Source organism: Orcinus orca, chromosome 20 (assembly GCF_937001465.1).
Source record: "Orcinus orca chromosome 20, mOrcOrc1.1, whole genome shotgun sequence".
In the NCBI taxonomy this organism is placed as follows: Eukaryota; Metazoa; Chordata; class Mammalia; order Artiodactyla; family Delphinidae; genus Orcinus; species Orcinus orca.
This window is the reverse complement of record NC_064578.1, coordinates 55,407,039-55,423,566: the sequence shown is the minus strand read 5'-3', so window position 1 is coordinate 55,423,566 and position 16,528 is coordinate 55,407,039. Positions and strand designations below refer to the sequence as shown.

Sequence of the window (16,528 nt, the reverse complement as noted above, 5' to 3'; positions counted from 1 at the left end):
ACCACTGCTTCCAGCCAATGAGAAAATGTCAAACGTCTAACTCTTGTTCTTCAGTGAATTTCTGTTCAAAACAGTCCTTCCCCGTTTCCTCCTAAAACCCGATAAGAGGTGACCTCCCTTTTATCTCTTTAGACTTGCCTGTGATCCACCATAGCTGGCCTGTCCCAAATAGCAATTTTCTGCGATTCCCAAATAAACCATTTTGCTGCCAAGGAAACTGGCTATTTTATTTTTATGGTCGCTACTCCTTGGTCCCAGGTGATCACTGCCAACCAGAGAATGTCACTTTCTTTCTGGCTCTACAAGGATGGAGTCATCAGCCACTGGAGTTACTCACTTTCGACACACCCTGAAGGGTGTTCAAGGCAGGGATCTGGAATGAGGCACTCTGTGCTCTGGGAAAGCTGGCAGAACAGGCCTTCAGAGAGTTAGATATTTTCAGGAGAAGATTTTATGAACCCAATTTCTTGCATCTTCTCGTACTTAGAAAAGCACTAAAGTCATTAACTAAGGTATCTGTTCCTCGTGAGTAGCAGCAGCTTTCTACAGAGATGTGTGCTTGACGGCATGTACGCCTTCCCCAAAATCACATAGATGCTGATATCGGAGCAGCTCCTCAGAGCTCTCTGAGAGGCTGTCTCTTGGGCAACAGTCCTCAGTATGTCCCCAAATAAAACAGAACCTCACAACTCTCACTGTGCATTTTGTGCATTTTTATTGCAGTCAACACCATTGATCCTTCTTTTCTTTTTAGAAAATATGTATCTGCTAACTTATTTTTTTATTGAAGTGTAGTTGATTTACAATATTGTGTTTCAGGCGTACAGCAAAGTGATTTGGTTTTATATATATATATATATATATATATATATATATATATATGGAAAAAGAATATGTGGGTGTTACTCACGTATTCTTTTTTCTCAATTCTTTTCCACTATAGGTTATTACTAGACTTCCCTGTGCTATACAGCAAATCCTTGTTTATCTATTTAATATATGGTAGTGTGTATCTGTTAATCCCATACTTCTAATTTATCCCTCTCCTCCTTTTGCCTTTGGTAACCATAAGTTTGTTTTCTATGTCTGTGAATCTGTTTCTGTTTTGTAAATAAGTTCATTTGTACTGTTTTTTAGATTCCACATGTAAGTGATATAATATTTGTCTTTTTCTGTCTGACTTCACTTAGTATGATAATCTCTAGATCCACCTATGTTGCTGCAAATGGCATTATTTCATTCGTTTTTATGACTGGGTAGTATTCCATTGCATATATGTACCACATCTTCTTTATTCATCTGTCATGGACTCTTAGGTTACTTCCCTATCTTGCCTATTGGGAATAGTGCTTCAGTGAACATTGGGGTGCACGTATCTTTTCAAATTAGAGTTTTCATCTTTTCCAGATATATGCCCAGGAGTGGGATTGCTGGATCATATGGTAGTTCTATTTTAGTTTTTTAAGGAACCACCATACTGTTCTCCATAGTGACTGCACCAATTTACATTCCCACCAACAGTGTAGGAGGGTTCCCTTTTCTTCACACCCTCTCCAGCATTTATTATTCATAGATTTTTTGATGATGGCCATTCTTTTCTTTCTTTCTTTTTTAACATCTTTATTGGAGTATAATTACTTTACAATATTGTGTTAGTTTCTGCTGTATAACAAAGTGAATCAGCTATACACATACATTTATCCCCGTATCTCCTCCCTCTTGCGTCTCCCTCCCACCCTCCCCTCTAGGTGGTCACAAAGCACCGAGCTGATCTCCCTGTGCTATGCAGCTGCTTCCCACTAGCTATCTGTTTTACATTTGGTAGTGTATATATGTCCGTGCTACTCTCTCCCTTCATCCCAGCTTACCCTTCCCCCTCCCCATATCCTCAAGTCCATTCTCTACGTCTGCATCTTTATTCCTGTCCTGTCCCTAGGTTCTTCAGAACCATTTTTTTTTTTAGATTCCATATATATGTGTGATGACAGCCATTCTGACAGGTGATACCTCATTGTAGTTTTGAGTTACATTTCTGTAATAATTAGCGATGTTGAATATCTTGTCATGTGCCTGTTGGCCATCTTTATGTCTTCTTTGGAGAAATGTTTGTTTAGATCTTTGCTAACTTATTTTTTAAAAAAACCTACCTTGTCGTAATTTTAGATTTGCAGAAAAGTTGCAAAGACACAGAAAAATCCCATATGCCCTTCACCCAGTTTCCCCTAATGTTAATGTTTCGCATAACCATAGTACATCTGTCAAAAACAAGCAATTAACATTGATTCAATCATTAACTAGTACAGACTTTATTTGGAATTAATACGTTTTTTCACTAATGTTCTTTTCCTGTGCAAGGATCCTATTCAGAGTAACATTTGGATTTAGTTCTCGCTGTTTTAAATACAGAGAAGAGTTTCTGTTTTCCTCGTTGGATCCTAATTACTATTCCCATCGTACCTGAAGGGCATATGCAAGGAGAATATGGGGACAGGCTGACTGCTTAGGAAAAGAAGGGCTAAAAGAATTAACATCTACAGGGACTTTCCTGGTGGCACAGTGGTTGAGAATCCGCCTGCCAATTCAGGGGACAGGGGTTCAAGCCCTGGTCCGGGAAGATCCCACATGCCGTGGAGCAACTAAGCCCGTGCGCCACAACTTCTGAGGCTGCCTTCTAGAGCTAGCGAACCACAACTACTGAAGCCTGTGCACCTAGAACCCGTGCTTCACAACAGGAGAAGCCACCGCAATGAGACGCCTGTGCACCGCAACAAAGAGTAGCCCCTGCTCACCACAAGTAGAGAAAGCCCGCGTGCGGCAACAAAGACCCAACGCAGCCAAAAATAAATAAATTTATATATATATATGCTCAAGAATTAGCATCTACAGCTTCCTCCTAGGCCAGCAGGTCCATCAGGGCAGTTATTCTGGGTTTTTCTTTCCGGAAGTTGATGTGGAGCTGTCATCCCTCACTATTCACAGTAAGGCCCCCAACCTTTGCATCCTTCTGACACATGGGTCTCCAACTGGAGAGCATTCATGCCCAAGGCTCAATACAGGTCAAAATGATTTTTGAAATCAAATACAGAGTAAATGTGGGCTAATGTTCTATTAATTCATTAACGATGGAATCATCCTTCGAAATTCCTATCTTTACTCAAATATTTACCCTTTCCATGGTTCTTCCTTCCCTCCTGCATGTCTCTGTTTCTACTGGGATTATTCTCCTTTTGCCTGAAACTTTCATTCTTTTGGTGCCCATCTGTTGGTGAATAATACAATTTTTCATTGCCAAAATGTCTGTATTTCACCGCCAATATTGAAGTTTTCTCTTGTAGAGTTCTAGGTTGGCAGTTTTCTTTTTTTTTTTTAGCGCTTAAATATGGTATTAATCATTTTTGTTGCAAATGAACTGTAACTCTTCTCGTTGTTCCTTTGAAAGTAATGTATCCTTTTTCTTTCAGTGCGTTTAAGATTTTGTCTTTGGGGTTCAGCAGTTTTCCTCTGATGTATCTCAGGGGGTGTGTGTGTGTGTGTTGACTTTTATTGATGTGTACTAGATTAAAAGTGCACATATCAGGGACGTCCTGGTGGTCTAGTGGTTAAGACACTGCGCCTCCACTGCAGGGGGCATGGGTTTGATCCCTGGCTGTGGAACTAAGATCCCGAATGCAGATCCCCGGTGGGGGAATCAAGATCTCATATGCGGGCTTCCCTGGTGGCGCAGTGGTTGAGAGTCCGCCTGCCGATGCAGGGGACGTGGGTTCGTGCCCCGGTCCGGGAAGATCCCACATGCCGCGGAGTGGCTGGGCCCGTGAGCATGTCTGCTGAGCCTGCGCGTCCGGAGCCTGTGCTCCGCAATGGGAGAGGCCACAACAGTGAGAGGCCCGCGTACCGCAAAAAAAAAAAAAAAAAAAAAGATCCCACATGCCTTGCGGCGTGGCCCAAAAAAACCAAAAGTGCACATATCAAATGCACCGCTTGTTGAATTTTCACAAGTTGAGCACTCTCATGTTTTCCGGTAACTTCTCTCCAAAGGTAATGCCTACACTAACTTCTAACAGCATGGGTTAAATTTGCTTGTTTTGGTTCTTTACGTCAACATGAAACTTCTCTGCGCTCTGTGTGTGTGTGTGTGGCTTCTTCTGTGCAACCAGATGTTTGTAAGATGTGTCCATAGTCATGCAGGGAGCTGTGGACCTTCAGCTGTTGTTGCTCTGGAGAATTCTACTGCGTCAATCACCACAATGAGCGTATCCATCCTCGTGTAAACAGGCATTTGCTTAGCTTCTGGTTTAGGTTACGATGGAGAGTCCTGCTTTGAATTTCTTAATACGTGTGAAGTGATGAACATATCTGTGAATTTTTTGCTGGAATAAACCTACAAGTGTAACTGCTGTGTGTTATGCTGTGCATTTATTCAACTTTAGTAGGTACTGCTGAACGTTTTTCAAAGTGACTGTATTAATTTAATCAATACGGATTAATTAATTAATCTGAGTGTCTGGTTATTCCACATCCTCACCAACCCCTCCAATTTTGCATCTTTTTATTTTAGCCGTGCTGTGATGGGTGGCGGTACCTTTGTGGTTTCACTTTGCATTTCTCTAATGACTATGGTTTTTGGTCATTTGAACATTCATGTTATTTTTGTGAAATGTCTATTTGAGTCATTTTCTCATTTCAGAAAATTGGGTTGACTTTTTTACTGAACAATAGGAAGCTTTCTCTTTTTCTTATTACGCATGTGAGTCCTTTATCACATATGTTCATTGTGATTATTCCTGGTCTAGCTGGGGTTCACTTTCTTATTGGGGCATTTTGAAGAATAGAATTTCTGAATCTTACTGTAGTCCAGTGTATCTAATTTTTATTTTATATTTAGTGCTGCTGCAAAATGTGAAGAAGCTTCCTGTGTATTCCTCCCAGAACTATATATGTACTTTTTTTTTTTTTTTTTGCGGTACGCGGGCCTCTCACTGTTGTGGCCTCTCCCGTTGCGGAGCGCAGGCTCTGGACGCGCAGGCTCAGCGGCCATGGCTCATGGGCCCAGCCGCTCCGGGACATGTGGGATCTTCCCGGACCGGGGCACGAACCCACGTCCCCTGCATCGGCAGGCGGACTCTCAACCTCTGCGCCACCAGGGAAGCCCTATATGTACTTTCTAGATTTATATCTTCAGTCCTTGGGAAATAATGGTGTGTGTGTATGTTGTGTGCTAAGAGTCCACAAACATTTTTCGTGTGGAAATCCGATTGATACAAGCACAATTCATTGGAAGGACCATCCTGTCCTCATTGAGCTCCTGGATATCCCATGTCATATAGCAGGAGACTGAACGCATCTGTTACCAGCCTTTCTGTTCTGTTCTAATGTTTAGTTCGTGTATCTGTGCAGCCATATCACATGGATCCAGACACTCTAGCTTCATGACACCTAGGAGTGTGCGTCTTCCAGCTTTGTTTTTCTTTTTCAAGATATCATTGAATAATTTTGGCCCTCGGTATGTCTAAGAAAAAAAAACTCCCTGGGTTTTATATATACATAGCAGTTCGTATCTGCTAATCTCAAACTCCTAATTTGTCCCTCTCCCCACCCGTTTCCCTTTGGTAACCAGAAGTTTGTTTTTGTCTGTGAGTCTGTTTCTGTTTTGTAAATAAGTTCATTTGTATCATTTTTTAGATTCTGCATGTAAGTGGTATCATATGATATTTGTCTTTCTATGTCTGACTTACTTCATTTAGTATGACAATCTCTAGGTCCATCCATGTTGCTGCAAATGGCATTATTTCATTCTTTTTTATGGCTGAGTAATATTCCATTGCATATATGTACCACATCTTCTTTATCCATTCCTCTGTCAATGGACGTTTAGGTTGCTTCCGTATCTTGGCTATTGTGAATAGTGCTGCTATGAACACAGGGGTGCATGCATCTTTTTGAATTAGAGTTTTCATCTTTTCCAGATACATGCCCAGGAGTGGGATTGCTGGATCATATGGTAACTCTGTTTTAGTTTTCCCCTGGGTTTTGATTGAAATTTCATCAAATTCACAGACTCCTTTTGGCACTATCAACATCTTTACAATATTGAGTCTTTCTACGCTCTATTTAAAATTTAGGACTTCTGAGTTTCTCTCAATATGTTTTGTAGTTCAGTGTGGTGGTCTTACACATCCTTTCTTAGATTTATTGCTTTAATTACATGTTTTTAGATTATTGTGTATGTCATTGGTTTTTTTAAATTTTATTTCTACCCCCCCCCTTTGTTTTTCTTTTTGCTGTTATGAAGAAACATGGTTGGGTTTTTGTGGACCTTCTATATAACAGCCTTGCAAAATTCATTTATTAATTTTGATAGTTTGTATAGTCTCTTGGATTTTTTATATATACAACAGTATATTCTATTTTCAGTGACAGTTTGTATTACTTTGTTTCCAATACTTATGGCTTTCATCCCTTTTTCTTGCTTTTTTGTACTGGCTAGAATCGCTAATGAATATAAATGATGACATCAAGATTTCACCGTTTAATATGATGCTTTTTGTAGGGCTACTTACATCTTCTTTACCAGATTAAGAAATTTCCTATTTTACGGTAGTTTGTATTTTTTTGTTCTGTTTTGTTTCCTTTACCGTGAATGGCCATTTAATTTTCTTAAATGTGTTCTGCATCTGTCATATGTTCTGCATATAATTTACCTCTTTTTTCCTCTGTCAATGAGGAAAGTTATAGTGATGTGGTTTTTTTATTTTATGGTTTTTTTGGGCTGTGTTGGGTCTTCATTGCTGCGCCTGGGCTTTCTCTAGTTGTGGCGAGCGGGGGCCACTCTTCATCGCGGTGCGCGGGCCTCTCACTATCGCGGCCTCTCTTGTTGCGGAGCACAGGCTCCGGACGTGCAGGCTCAGCGGCCATGGCTCGGGCCCAGCCGCTCCGCGGCATGTGGGATCTTCCCGGACCGGGGCACGAACGAACGTCCCCTGCATCGGCAGGCGGACTCTCAACCACTGCGCCACCAGGGAAGCCCCCCCTGATGTTTTTTTTTTTTTTCCCCGATGTATTTTTAAACGTTAAGTCATTCTGCATACAAGGTATAAATCCCACTTGGTTATAAAATAGTATTGTTATTATATAACTATATTATTTGCTCATTTTTATTAAGGATTCTTGACAAGATTAGTTTGTAATATTTTATCACGTAATATCCTTAGTTGGGCTTTGAAATCAAGACTTTGCTCGAATTCCAAAATGGGATATAGGAAACAGTATAGATCTTCCTCAAAAAATTAAAAATAGAACTACCATATGACCCAGCAATCCCACTTCTGAGTATGTATCTAAAGGAAATGAAAACAGAATCTCTAAGAGATTTCTGAATTCCCATGTTCATTGCAGCATTATTCATAATAGCCAAGATATGGAAGCAACCTGAGTGTCACTCAACAGATGAACGGTTAAAGAAGATGTGGTATATTTATAAGTGGAATATTATTCAGCCATGAGAAAGAAAGAAATCCTACCATTTGGAAAAGGAAGGATGAGCCCTGAGGGCATCATGCTGAGTGAAGTAAATCAGACAGAGAAGGACAAATGTTGTACGATCTTACTTCTATAGGGCATCTAAAAAAAGCCAACTCATAGAAATAGAGGGTAGAATGATTGTTTTTTAAGGGCTGGGGTGGGGAAAATGGGGATATGCTGGCCAAAGGGTACCAGCTTGCAGTTGTAAGATGAAGAAGTTCTGGGGATCTAATATATAGCATGGTAGTTATAGACAACAATACCGTACTCTAGACTTCATAGTTGCTAAGAGACTAGATCTTGTTCTCGGCACAAAGGAAAAGAGAAATGGCAACTGTGTGACGGGATGGATGTGTTAGCTAATGCTACAGTGGTAATCAAGGTGCAATATTTAAATGTAGCAAATCAATATACTGCACACCTTACACTTAAACAATGTTATATGTAATTATGTCTCAGTATAAATAAATAGACAAATAAATTCATAGGATATAAGGTATATTCTCTCTTTTTTCTCACTGAAATGTTTTTTATAAGATTGGTGTTATTTTTCCTTTAAAGTTGGGATGAATTCTCTTTGAAGTACTAAACACTGTTTTATATGTACTTATCTTGGGTTTCTCTGAGCTTCTGGAAGCAGTGGCTTGGTGGCTGATCCAATTTGGGAAGCAAAAACGGATCACTTTGGTTTCTCGTTTTGGTTTGGTTTGGTTTGGGTTTTGTTTGTTTGTTTTTTGGCCGCGCCACGCAGCATGCAGGATTGGGTTCCCTGACCGGGGATCGAACCCGTGCCCCCTGCATGGGGAGCACTGAGTCTTAACCACTGGACCACCAGGAAAGTTCCCCAAATGGATCACTTTGGATAATTAAAAGTTGGATAAAATTAAAGTTAGATAAAACTGGATAATTTCTAGGTCATTATCTCCTCAAATATTGCTTTTTCTTCATTCTCTCTCTTCTTTGCTCCTAGGACTCCAGTTAGTCAAACGTAGAAACTTTTTCCTGTGCTCCACAAGTCTCTTAGAATTTTCCTTTGGGTTCCCGTTTTCTTTTCTGAGTACTTCAATCTGGATAGATTTATCTTATGTCCAGTTTATTGTTTTTGTGTTCTGCACTGTTCCGGCCCCCCATGACCATGAAGTCAGGGTCCAAAACTCAGTAGGATCCAATGACACGAGAGGTCGTTGTCAGAAAAGCCATTGTGACTGGAGATGTCTTCAGTGACTGAAGTCACCAAGTTCAAGGGAAGCCAGAAAAGCCACGGTCTGCTAAGCAAGACCTGGAACGTTAGCTCATCTCTCTTAGGACAGAAAGGATAAGTCCCACCAGGTCTCTGAGTGATGCCTCTTGGTCATAGGCTCTCCGGAGACTGTCTGAGCATCTGCTTCAGGGAAGATGCCCATTTTCCTTTGAGTCTCCTTTGCGAAGAGTGTGGGGTGTTAAGGTGGCCAGCCAGCTCCCTAAACCAGCACTTTCCAATTAAAATACAATGTCAACCGCAAGTACTAGCCACATGTGCGTGTTTAAAGGTCCACACTAAAAAGAAACTGATGGAAAGTAATTATACCTATGTTTCATTTAACCCAATCTGTTTTAAAATGTTATCTTTTCAGTGTGAAAAATGACCAACGACATAGCTCACACTCTTTCTTTTTACTCTGTCTTCCAGGTCCCGGGTGTGTTTTATAGTTGAAGCACATGGCGGCTGAGACTGGCTTTGTGTAGATTGATCCACAGACACCTGTGGGTAGCGGCCGCCACGCTTGATGGAGCGTCTCTAAACACTCCCTCGGTGCCTGAAGTAAGTAGAGGTCTCCTTCAGTCAGTACATCTGTCTCTGGCTCTTCCTCTCTTCTGTCTCGCTTAGTCTGACTTTATGCAAATTCTCTGTCTCTCCTTTTTTTTCCTCTCTCTCTGTCTCTGTCCGTGTCCTTCTCTCCCACTGAGTCTGGAGGGCCTCTCTGTGTCCCCAAGAACCTAAGGTGGACCTCCCATACCTGGGTAAAAAGCTTAAAACAGCCCATCTGAGCCCCACAGAGGACTGGGGTTAGCTGGCCATGCTCACAGGTCATCACAAGCCTGGGGTATCAGTGGGAGCCCATTGTTCCCAGGAGGATTGATGGTCACCATCCATCATTAGCATCCGAAAGTCCTTGCAAGGGCAGAATCACAGAGCCCGGGGAGAAAGCAGCTCAGGCATGCTCATCGCCAAGGGAAGCTCTCCAAGGAGGATGAGGGGACAGAGCGAGGCAGGCCAGCACGTGCAAACAGAGGAACCGAAACAACCCAACTCGACAGACAGGTAGGCAGTGGAGCCCAACTCGACAGACAGACATGCAGGGTAGGATGTGCGGAAGCTTAACCCCAAGTATGTCTCGGTTTTCCTGTTGATTTTCTCAGAAAAAGGGAAGTAACTCCTTTCCTTGAGCTTTGTCCTTCTCACCGCCACCCCCATCAGCAGTGAGGGCTGCTTCTTAGCATAACAGATGTTTCAGTAGCTTTGCAAGCAAACCGCTGCTCACTTATCTGAAACACCATCCGCGACCCACCGTCAAGGTCAGATGGGTAATTTGGTTCTTTTCGCAAATGAATTTTATTCCTTAGACTAGTTTTAGGATCACAGCAAAATTGGGCAGAAGAGGGGCCTTCCCTGGTAGCGCAGTGGTTAAGAATCCGCCTGTCAATGCAGGGGACAAGGGTTCGAGCCCTGGTCTGGGAAGATCCCACATGCCGCGGAGCAGCTAAGCCCGTGCGCCACAACTACTGAGCCTGTGAGCCACAACTACTGAAGCAGAAGATACCAAGGTTTCCCGTCCACCCCCTGCCCCCAGACATGCACAGCCTCCCTCATTATCAACACGCTGGCACCAGCGTGGTACACGTGTTACAACTGATGAACTCACATTGACACATCATAACCGCCCAAAGCCCGTAGTGTACATGGGGGCTCACTCTTTTTCTTTTTTTCTGAATTGTTTTTTTTTTAATACAGCAGGTTCTTATTAGTTATATTTTATACGTATTAGCGTAAGAGGGCTCACTCTTGGTATTGTACATTTTATGTGTTCGGACAAACGTATAATGCCATGCGTCCACCACTGCAGTATCGTACAGAGTAGTCTCACTGCCCTGAAATTCCTCTCTGCTCCGCCTGTTCATGCTTCCCTCCTTCCTAACCCCTGGCAACAGCTGATCTTTTTACTGTATCCATCGTCTTTCCTTTTCCAGACTGTCACAGAGTTGGAATCACGCGGCCTGTAGCCTTTTCAGATTGACTCCTTCCACTTGGTAATAAGCATTTAAAGTTCCTCCATGTTTTTTCATGGCTTGATAGCTCGTATCTTTTCAGCACTGAATAATATTCCATTGTGGATGGACCACGGTTTATTTAGCTGTTCACCTGCTGAACAGCATCTCGGTTGCTTCCAAGTTTTGGCAGTTATGAAAAAGCAGCTGCTTTAAACATCTGTGTGCAGGTTTTTGTGTGGACATAACTTTTCTGGGTTTTTTTTAACATCTTTATTGGAGTATAATTGCTTTACAATGGTGTGTTAGTTTCTGCTTTATAACAAAGTGAATCAGTTATACATGTACGTATGTTCCCATAGCTCTTCCCTCTTACGTCTCCCTCCCTCCCACCCTCCCTATCCCACCCCTCTAGGTGGTCACATAACTTTTCGGTTCATTTAAGTAAGTACCAAGGAGCACAATTGCTGGGTCATATGGTAGTAAGCAGGTTGAGTTTGGTGAGAAACTGCGAAGTGGTCAAAATGTACCCTTTTGCGTTTCCCACCAGCAGCGAATGCGAGTTTCTGTTGCCCCACATCCTCGCCAGCCTTTGGTGTCAGTGTTTTGGGTCTTGGCCACTCTGAGTAGGTGTGTAGTGGAAACTTGGCTGTTAAGATATTGAAAGAAGTGCAGAGCGTGGGCTGAGAAGTCAGACGGAATGAGATCTTCCTCTGTCTCCTACAAGAACCTTGGACAAGTCCCTTTCCCCATAAACTTTCATAAATGTGAGTTTTGTGAGCTCCCTTTCTTCAGAAGCCAGTTGACCAATATTTAGTCATTTCCTGTCATGCGCTTGGTGTTTGGGATACAGAAGTAAACAAAACAGATACGGTCCCTGTGCTCAGCAGAGCTTCCATCCAATGAGGGGTTAGACTCAATCAATTACTTAGCTACTCATCAATTATTTAACTACCATTGTGATATGAAAGAGGGGTAACAGTCACCACTGTAACAGGTCAGCCCTGAAATACCAGTGTCTTAACACAAAGGGAGTCTGTTGCTTCCTCATGACCAATGTGGGTCTTCCTGGGAAGGATTTGAACTTCCTGTCTTAGGAGGTCTCAGGAACATCAGCCTCTTCCATCTGTGGCCCCGCCATCCTCGTGGGCAACAGTGTCCTCTGCTTCCAACCAAAGGAAAGAGAAAGAGAAAGCAGAAAGGGTATGTCCACCTGTAAGTCGCTGGCCTGGAAGTGATACACATTATTTCTGCCCAACTTTCTTGGCTATATTTACTTACTACAGTCACAAGCAGATGCAAGGGAGACCAGACAATAAAGCTCCTTGTGGGTAGCCACCTCCCGGGAGCGTGGATAGCAAAGGAGCGTGTCATTATGACCCCTCCGGCTGATGCACCATCGGAGCTGATGGACGCCTCGGTACTAGAAGGAACCAGCTACACTGGAGTTCTGAGGAACACTAAAGGCATGCATTTCCACGTTCTCTCCAGAAACCCGCCCAGTGCTGGCTAAGCTGAAGGTAGATGTCACGAGCAACCAGAGGACAGGGGGGTGGCCGTGTGAAGGGGGGTTGGTTCCTCACCTCCCTCGCCCTCTGTTCTTGTCTCTGCAAAGGGCTCCACGTGGCCCATTCATTTCCCCCTTGATCCGAACACGACGGGCGGGACCTGAGACTGGGCAACCTCTGGATAGGCGTCCAACCTGAAATCGCCAGCCGTGGCTTCAGCTGCCGTAGTGACTGTGGCGAAGGCCTGAATTGTCTGCTCCCGTGTACTATGGGTAGTTGGGTGATTCTGGTGACATCTTTATCCCAGAGCTCAGGATTTCCATCTCTATCCACACAGAATTCATCAGACCTGGACAGCTCCCAGCCCCAGAGGGTCCTGAAATTCTTCTGGTCTGACACCGAGTCTGGATCACCCAGGAAAATGACTCCAGAGTAGCTTTCTAGAAGGGGATCACATCTAGAGCCTCATGGGACTCCCCCGGTGGCCCAGTGGTTAAGACTGCATGCTTCCAGTGCAGGGGGCGCGAGTTCGAGCCCTGGTCAGGGAACTATGGTTTGGTGCAGCCAAAAAAAAAACCTAGAGTCTCACGGAGTCCAAGCACTTGAGAGTTTAGACTCCAAAAGCACTCCACAGATACGCTCACCATCCCAGCCTTTTCTTATCCAGTTCCGGCTCTGCTGGTGAGAGTCGACGGCATTGACCCAGTATAGACCTTAGCACTTTAGGACACAGAATTACTCTCTCGTACCCAAATCTTGTGGCCCAGACTCAAGATTGTGGCCTCCTCTCCCTCCTCTCCCTCCTCTCTTGTGGCCTAGTAGAGAAATCCAGGTTTAAAGGGCTCCATTCTTCACTCAGAATCCATATTTGATTAAGCCCCTTAGCTCCTGGTTCAAGGCCAGGGCAGGGGAGCCTGAGGCTTGGGTAGACAATACCTTCTTTCCATAGTCTCTGCTCCCCCTTGAATCATAGGCTAAGGTCCCATGGCATCGATCCAACCAGGACTATGGTCTAGGGAAGGACCTGGATTTTCAGCATCCTGGTCCCCCAGCCCAGAGATCCCCTCCTGCCATGTCAGAACTCACCAATGGAAAACCAAAAAGTAAACACGGCAGGCACGATGCTGCCTGCCCAAGATTCAGCCTTGCCAACGGACAGATGTACGGGCTGTGGTGGTCAGAGACTCAATCCGAACCATCTTGTGGTTTTCTTACTAAGTGGTTTAACGGAAAGTTCATCCACATGACCTAGTTCCTCCTTCCCTTGACTGGGGGTGTGGGAGAGGAGGACTGGTCCAACCACACTCATGCCCGACTTGAATCTCCCATCCAAACACCGCATCCAGATTGGCAAGGCTGGCCCTAGGGTGTGAGGGGGACTCTGAGCACCGACAGGAGTTAGACGTAAATGATACTGTGATGCCGGCTCTGTCTCATGTAGAACGTGGGGCCTGAAGCGAGTCGCCTTCCTAGGGAGGTGTGAGTCGGCCGCTTTCCTTTTCTGTTGTTTCAACAAATACATATTTATTGGGTGTCTCTTAAGGACCTGAGTCTGTGCCGAACATTTGGAATATGCAAATTAATGGAGCTCCCGGTCTAATGAGGAAGACACACATCAAAGGTCTCCAAAAATCATGTGATTGCAGGGGTGATACCTAACCTCTAGTAACACTAGATTTTTTTTCCCCCACACATCAACCTCAAAAGCTCAGTAGTTTGTCTCAGTGGAATGTCTTATTTCTCGCTCATGTAACCCTTCAGTACGGGTGCCCCCAGCTCGGCAGTTGGAGTTCCTCCATGGGGTGACACATGCTCCCAGGATTCTTCCAACTTTTGGCCCCAGCACCCACTAAGATCTTGGAGTACTCTGCTACCAGAGAGGGGAAGGAGAATGAGAGAGTGAAAATGACGCATCCATTTCTTTCTTCTTCTTTTTTTTAAATTAAGTTATTTATTTTTGGCTGCGTTGGGTCTTCGTTGCTGCGCGCGGGCTCTCTCTAGTTGTGGCGAGCGGGGGCTACTCTTCGTTGCGGTGTGCGGGTTTCTCATTGCGGTGGCTTCTCTTGTTGCGGAGCACGGGCTCTAGGCACGTGGGCTTCAGTAGTTGTGGCATGCACTCAGTAGTTGTGGCGCGCCGGCTTAGTTGCTCTGCGGCATGTGGGATCTTCCCGGACCAGGGCTCGAATCCGTGTCCCCTGCATTGGCAGGCGGATTCTTAACCACTGCGCCACCAGGGAAGTCCCACATCATTTCTTTTTTTAAAAAATCCTGAAGTGGCAGGTATCACCTCTGCTCTCATTCCATTGATGAGAATTCATCACGAGTCCACAGCTGGGTGTAAGAAAGTCTGGTATACAGTGTCTTGTGGGGCAGCTGTGGGGCAGTGATAACACAATATAGGAGAAGCCATGAAAGTGTGGTGCGTGGTAAGCCATAGCTGCTCACGTCGTAGGCGCCCCAAGGGAAACAGTGGCTATGACTCTGTGTCAAAAGGGGACTTGACCTTGAGTGCAGACCTCGGGGAAGGCCCCCCCATGATGCTGAGCTTAAGTAGGAGTGTGAGGATGGAGGAACTGTCAGCAGAGCTGAGAGTTGAGGAGAATCTAGGCAGAATCCTGACTCTAGCCCTGAGTCAGGAAATAATTTTGCAAGTTCTCAGAAGTAGACACAATTCCCAAAGCACTGGAAATTGGAGGACATTGAGGAGATGCTTCCATAGGGATTGAATGTGCAGGGCTTTGTAAAAGGCGACGTAAAGATTTGGGATTTGATCTTCAGGATAATGGGAAAGGTTTGTTGTTTTTTGGTTTTTTTTTTGCGGTACGCGGGCCCCTCACTGCTGTGGCCTCTTCCGTTGCGGAGCACAGGCTCCGGACGCGCAGGCTCAGCGGCCATGGCTCACGGGCCCAGCCGCTCCACGACATGTGGGATCTTCCCAGAACGGGGCACGAACCCGTGTCCCCTGCATCGGCAGGCGGACTGTCAACCACTGCGCCACCAGGGAAGCCCAACGGGAAAGGTTTTCAACGTAAGCCTGGCATGATCAGATTTTTGTCTAAGATATATATACGGCCACTTCATGGAGACAGAATCGGAGGAGGCAATAAACATAAGAACTCACATTTTCTGAGCACCTGTTATGTGCCAGTCACCGTTCTGAGTCCTCCATATGGACAGTTTTCTTAATTCTCACAAGATTCAGTAGAGGAGTCGATCTGTTTTATAGATGAGGACAGGGAGGCTCAGAGGGGCAACCAGGGTGATTAGTGCTGTGCGTCAGGTAAGTGTTGGAGCTGGATTTCAACCTGGGAGGACCCTATGTTCTCACCTATTATTGTGATACTATATTTAGCAATAATATATAACATAAATGGACATTTTTATAGTTATTAAAACAAAACCGTGTGTATAGACCAGTTAAGGAGCTCTTGCCCTCCAGGGAAGACTTGAGTTGCTTGGGGTAGGGTGATAGCTGTAAGGGTTTTTTAAAAACGCACGGTTTCAAGAATGGAAACTAGGCTGAAAAGAAATGCTGATGGAAGTTTGGTTCCCAGAAATGTCTGACTGTGTTGTTTTAGATTAAACTTCCCACTGCAAAAAAATAAAACAAAACAAACAAAAACAGAGAAAAAGCATAGAGAACATCTGTTTGTCAGCCTTGGAGAGCTTCCAAAGCAGACAGAGTTTATGGTTCCAAGTTACAAAAGGGGAAGGAAACCAAGAGAGGGGGATTTATCACTTGGGGATAGGTTTACACTGACAGTTTGCTGCTACTAAAAGTAAAAGCAGCAGAGAAGAGACTGAAAAGCTGGGTGGAACTTTGGGCCATCGCATTAAACAATATTTTCAAATTGAGGGCATCAGGCAGAAGGGTCCATCAGGAGGAAGTACCCCATAAACATCCCTGAAGGGTCACATCCTGGGATGAAGGTGATCTGGGCATTAGCAAGACCTCAGAAGGGGAGAAACCCAGTTATAAAAAGTGAAAAGGACTGGTCTTTAGTCCAAGCAAAAATATATCCTCTCTGGAGGAGAACAACCGTACAGAGTGGCAGAGTATCCCCAAAAACATCACACGCAATTTTTGGCACATAATCAAAAGCAATAAGGCATCAGGTGGTTAAGATTAGCCCAAAGAACCCAGAGGGGGGAAAAGTATGTCATAGAAATAGACCACGTTGGGCTTCAAATAATTATAACCACTATGTACAAATAAATGGCAAGATGGGAAATTTCAACAAAGAACTAGAAAATAT

At 44.2% G+C, this 16,528-nt stretch overlaps 1 protein-coding gene across 4 annotated transcripts in view; it reads left to right on the top strand.

The window, feature by feature from the left end:
* The window catches only part of TTYH1 (tweety family member 1), a 59,888-nt gene that overhangs the window by 6,549 nt on the left and 36,811 nt on the right, over positions 1 to 16,528 (top strand). For all 4 annotated transcript variants that reach the window (XM_033411907.1, XM_049703477.1, XM_049703479.1 and 1 more), the window contains exon 2: positions 9,188 to 9,319. The gene's annotated coding sequence lies outside the window, so the exon portion shown is untranslated. The remainder of the gene's footprint in view (positions 1 to 9,187; positions 9,320 to 16,528) is intronic.